A 6,008-nucleotide genomic window follows, 5' to 3' on the forward strand; every position below is an offset into this window, starting at 1 on the left:
AACTAATAAAAATTTATATCGGAAAAAAAAAAGAGAAGGCAAATGGGCCTTAAGTTGCCTACCCCTGCACCAGAGGGAGTTAATGTATCTGGTTTCCAGAACTTTTTTCAGCTGGAACTCACAGGAACTCAGTTCTGGCACCTCTCAGGTGAGCACTATTGCCATAATAAGAGAACAAGGGAGGTGTTCATGATGAGTTCTGGCACCTCTTTTTCTAGAAAAAGAGCGCTGCTGGTTTCCGTTATGTGGCAATGAAGTTCATCTACCCCATAACTCTTTTTGTTGCATATGGAGTAGAGGCTGCTATTTATTTAAGTACAACATTTATATCCTGCTTAGTCTAGATAGAATAAAATATACATTTTACTAATACTACAGTTATCATCATTATTATTATTTTAAAGCTATACATAATGGCAACATAAACCAACCAACCAATGTATAACTACAGAGCCTATCTATAAACATCCCAAACTGAACACCAACCATGTTTTGAGCAGATACCAGAAAGCAAAGAGAGAGAGATGGTGCCCTCTGTGTCAGGGGTGGGGAATTCCACAACTGAAGGGACACATCAGAAAAGGACCTCTCTGGTTATTGCACAAATGGATAGCTCCTGCATGGATTACCTTGTCCCATATGTGCTTCCTTGGCCACATCAATCCACGGGACTGACACTTGTACAATTGTCACATAATGTTCATCTCACACCTGTAAGGAATCAATCTTGCAGCATGGCAGCAACTACACACTGGAACTCCACCTTCATTGTGTTATTTTTAGTGCCTGCTGAAAACTTTTTTGTTTAGGCAAGCCTACTTGTGAAGCTGACCTGTATTTTAATATACATTTTTTTGATGGTTTTATGTATATTTTGAATTTCTTAAGGTCAGCTTGCAGGTGTTGCTCCTTATGAGGACATGGGTGCAGCTGCAGCCGAGCCCCTTGCCATCCTTCGGGCCACAGGAGTGTAGCTGTCCAGGGCTGGAGCTGGGGTTTTCTCTTCCCGTCGCTGCAGTCAGAGGTGGGGGCTGGCTTAATACAGCAGAAGAGATGCGGGTGGCACTGTGGTCTAAACCACTGAATCTTTTGACCTTGCCGATTGGAAGGTTGGCAGTTCGAATCCCTGCAATGGAGTGAGCTCCTGTTGCTCTGTCCCAGCTTCTGCCAACCTAGCAGTTTGAAAGCATACCAAGTAGATAAATAGCTACTGCCATGGCAGGAAAGTAAACAGCATTCCGTGCGCTCTGGCTTACATTCCCAGCCCCCCTTTTTATTTATAGAAATTTGGAAAATACATAATAATTCAACATTTCAAATTTAATATTCAATCAGCCAACCTAGGACTTCCCCTCCATCCCTCCGTGGTTTCCCCAAATTCCAACTTTTGCTGCATATTATCATTACTCTTCTTCGCACAAAACCCCCTCCGTTATACTTTCCACTGCTGTTCTTACTCAAATCCAAGTTGTTTACAGAGTTTTTAAATAATCCACAAACATTTCCAGTCCTCCTTAAAGTCAGTCTCTTTTTAATCTCTATTTTTGCAAGTCAAACTTGCCAATTCTACATATTCTGTCAGTTTCAGCTGCCATTCTTCTTTAGTAGTTACTACCTCTTCATGCCATTTTTGTGCATACAGTATAATGTTTGTGCTGCTGTTGCTGCATAAAAAAAAAGATTTACCTTTTTTGTAGGGACATCTGTTCCCGTTATCCCTAATAAAAAGGCTTCTGGTCTTTTTGGGAGGGACACTCCCAGCCCCTGTGACACCTGGGCCTCCAGTGACAAAGATGAATAGAGGAGCACTGCAGACTACGATCTGTTCCTTCAGGACTTGTGCAAGTCCCATTCACAACAGGTTGTTTAACTCCCAGACCTTGAAAACCTCTATGTCACAGAATCTCCAGAGTATCTGGATTAATATTCATTTTCTTGGCCCTCATCCAGCTCATTAAAATGACCAGATAGTGGCCCAAGACCTGCATGGCTTCCCTTGGCTCACATGACAGAGGGATATAGCTTGGCATCATCTTGCTTACTCTAGACTCTAGGACATGCCTTGGTGTGAGAGAGGGTGAGTGGCAAATCCCAGTTATTGGCCACGTCCACCACTTAGTGCACAGCCCCTGAAGGAGCAATGATGGAAACGTTTAGTCACCCCTGCTCTAGAGCAGTTTCATTAAGATCAACAGGGCTTTTCTGGAATAGATGTGGGTTGCAATTGTAAATAGAGCTAAGCATTTAACCTAGCTGTCAAGTCACCTCAAGAGCTCACACTTTTGCATGTCAGGTAGAAAACCACAGGCAGCTAGAATGATGTTACCAAGAAGTAGTTTATTTGTCCTGGCCCTTGAACTTCCTTCAACCACCAGTTGTTAGACTCAGGGCACCATCTACAATTGGCAGCTTCCTTTTGATCATTCATGAATAGCACCTTGGAACACCCATGTGCAGATGACTGAGTGAGCATGCAGGTATGCAGTGGTGCACATCTTTTCATGGATGTGCTCAGTGATGTAATTTAGTTCCTCCGCAAGTTGAACATCTTCAAGCTACTTACTTCTAAGTTAGCAGGAATAAGACAGGTGCAAAAAGAGCTTTCACGTATATTATCTTATTATGGTATTTGTCGCTGTGCTGCCTGGTTCTATGAATGTTCACTTAGGAGTACTTTTTAGTGGGGCCAGTGGGTCTCATCTCATGTAAGGGTACATAGAATTGCCATTTCTCTGCCTTCAGAATGTTCATCTGTGTTGCTTCCTGTCCTGGGCATCTAGGATAAAACAGTAGAAAATTCTAAATAAATGGATAAATCTCACTGCATTGATGTAGCATCATGGCTCTTAATTATTTCATTTTTCCTTCAGTTGACTAGTGAGACTAGCCTGCTTACTAAAGCCTCTTGTAAATGTGGAGCTAGTTTTAAAAAATAACTTCACTTTGTGTGTTAACGAAGAAGCCTGAGCAGAATAATTTATTGGAAGAGTTCCGGCCCCTCAAAGTCCTGCATTTATCACCAGTTTTAAATTTTCCTTTTTTTTCTCTCAAACAGAAGCATCACATCAGTCTAAAAGATGAATTACTGTTTGTACTTAATACTAAGCGCAATGAGTTTATATTTGAAAACCAACTTGTGAGAGCTTAAGTAAACTTGCGAGGAGAGAGCGGGGTGGAATCAGAAACATTATTTTATTAAGAAACAGCCTCGGGCTTCTCTCTCGGTTGGCGGGCGCTGGTGGCCTCTGAAAAGGATGTAGAAAGTAGCAGATGAGTTAGAGAGAATAGGCAGAGCGGGACGCGAGGGGCTTCCTAGCGCCGACTATGGGAGAGGATTCGTGCCGAGCAGCGCTGAATCGCACCTCCTGGCCTTTGCTTCCCGTTACGGGACCCGCGAGCGAGACTCGCGTTTCTCTAATGCCCCCGTAACGTTGCATTCCTCATCAGGGCTTATTGTGTGGCTTGCCAACAAGTCCCAACTCTCCTCAGCTTAATTTTCCTCACACTGTCGCTAGAGATATACTGTACAGTATATCACTAACCTTAAATTAAACTAAATTGAAACGCCCGTTACAAAAATGGCGGAGTCGTGGCCTTCCCTTCGTAGGAGCAGCAACCTTACAAAGTCAGAAGGCCCTGCCCACAACAAAGATGGAGCTCCGTCGCTTCCCCTTCCTCGGAGAAGCAACTACTACAGTGCAGTATACGAAACTTCCAACCCCTGCCCGGGACAAAAATGGCGGGTTCGCGCTCCCCTCACTAAGCCCCCCAGGGACGTAGCGACGCGAGCGCCCTTCTCAAAGATGGCCGTTTGCTGAGGCGGCGCCTGAGGAGCCGCGAAGGGCGCCGCGCGGGAGGTCGAGGAGGGCAGGCGGCGGCCGCGGCGGGTGCGTCGGGGGCCGAGAGGCCGGGTTCTCGGGGGGTGGAGGAGGCGAGGCGGGCGCCTCGATGGGGGACAGGAGCCCGTGCGGCGGGCTAGGGGTCGGCGCGGAGGAAGAGGAGCTTTTCCCGCCGCCTCGTCTTTCCCCGCGAGGAGCTCCGCGGGTTTCGGGCTGAGCAGCGGCCTGCGCCCCCAGCCAGGCCCCGAGGCCCACCCCCCCCAACCTCATGCCGCGCCGGGCTGGGTCTCCACGGGGATTAAGGGTCGTCGCAGGAACAGGCTAGGAAGAGATTCAGGAAGGAGCAAGTGCTGCAGGCATGGTTGAAGTGCGGAACTCACTGCCACAAGATCCCGTGGTGGCCACCGGCTTAGATCGCAACTCTTCCTGCAACTATTTAAAAAATAGACAAACTCTGTGCTCCTCACTGTGGTGCACCCAAGGTCAATTCATGAATTAAGGGCAACCATTCACGTGGAGGGGGATGGCAGCCCGATGCTTTGAATGCCAAAGGTCCTCTGTTCACTCCCTGGCATGTCCCGGGAGAGTTGGCCTGGCAAAGAGGCCTGTTGTGAGACCATGGGGAGCTGCTTCCAGTCAGGGGAGGCCAGGCTTCCTCAACCTCGGCCTCCAGATATTTTTTGGCCTACAACTCCCATGATCCCTAGCCAGCAGGACCAGCGGTCAGGGATGATGGGAATTGTAGTCCAAAACATCTGGAGGGCCGAGGTTGAGGAAGCCTGGTGCAGGCAATGCTGGACAGACTGTGTAAGGCAGCGTCCTGAGGTAGAATGTAAAGGAGTCGGGGTGAAATCTGGGGATACTGCTGAGATGGGGGCAACTTTGCTGTCCAGCCCTGATAATCTCATTGATGGATGAGAGACGAATGGGAAGATTGGAAGCTGCCTTCTGCTGAATCAGACTGTTGGTCCATCTAGCTGAGATTTTCAGACCCAGGACTCACCTTTTAACTTAGCTGCATTTGGGGATCCCTTTCTGAATTCCGTATATTTGTACAGTGGCACTGCTGCAACCTGGAAGTGGGTCCTGACCCACCAGTTGAAGACCAGTGCACTCAATCATGGCAGAACTTTGTTTTTTTGACTCCACCAAGGGTCGGTGTTTCTGTGTCTCACATAGTTTTATGTATGTGGTGCTGCTGTTGTTACATCAGAATGCTTTACTCATGTCACTGCCTGAATGGAGTCTGTGAGATCCCCACTGTGCATCTGCTGCCATGTTCTGGATGTGGTCTTTGTATCAACTGGTAGCCCTAATTTAAGAACCTTTGGTGGCTACCGTATATGTTAGAAATGAAAGGCAGCAGCTGCACACAACTGGTTTTCCATAGGCTGAAGCAGCCCAAAATCAATGCAGACTAATTTTTTCAGGGGTCACCCACATACTGAAAGCAATACTAGCCCTTGATGGACATGAGAAGTAACTTAAGTTCCAGGAGTATGTATTGTAGTAATGTTTACTGAGGCCTTGACTCATAGATACCAACAGACAGGTCACAAAAGGCTCTAAATCAGGGGTAAGCAAACTTTTTCAGCAGGGGGCCGGTCCACTGTCCCTCAGACCTTGTGGGGGGCCGGACTATATTGGGTGTGTGTGTGAACGAATTCCTGTGCCCCACAAATAACCCAGAGATGCATTTTAAATAAAAGCACACATTCTACTCATATAAAAACACACTGATTCCCAGACCGTCAACAGGCCTGATTTATAATAATAATAATAATAATAATAATAATAATAATAATAATAATAATAATAATAATAATAATTTATTATTTGTACCCCGCCCATTAGAAGGTGATTGGGCTGGATCCGGCCCCCGGGCCTTAGGTTGCCTACCCTTGCTCTAAATATATAGGATGTGTAGCAGTTCAGGGGTGTTGGTGTTGTTTTGAAGCTATTCTACCTGTACGTCATCACCCCTCACCCCACCTGGAGTCAGGGGATGTTTGGCATTCCCAAATAACATCAATGCAGAACTTGCACTGATCATCCAGTCATAATTATGGCAGACGGAGGGAAATTGTGAAGATCCTTAATGAGGAAAAAGAGCACTCTGTTTCCATTGCTACTTGCTCATCCATGCATGCGAAGGCACCAAACCAGGAG

General features: G+C 46.6%; 1 long non-coding RNA gene across 1 annotated transcript; it reads right to left on the reverse strand.

The window, feature by feature from the left end:
- Window positions 1-2,317: 2,317 nt before the first annotated feature.
- LOC309358273 lies at window positions 2,318-3,804 on the reverse strand. The gene is made up of 2 exons (XR_014163392.1): window positions 3,543-3,804; window positions 2,318-2,776 (listed from the first exon to the last, which is right to left on the reverse strand). It is a non-coding gene; the product is annotated as an uncharacterized lncRNA (long non-coding RNA).
- Between the last annotated feature and the right edge of the window lie 2,204 nt (window positions 3,805-6,008).

Source organism: Podarcis melisellensis, assembly GCF_964234715.1.
Source record: "Podarcis melisellensis genome assembly, chromosome: 15".
NCBI classification, from domain to species: Eukaryota; Metazoa; Chordata; class Lepidosauria; order Squamata; family Lacertidae; genus Podarcis; species Podarcis melisellensis.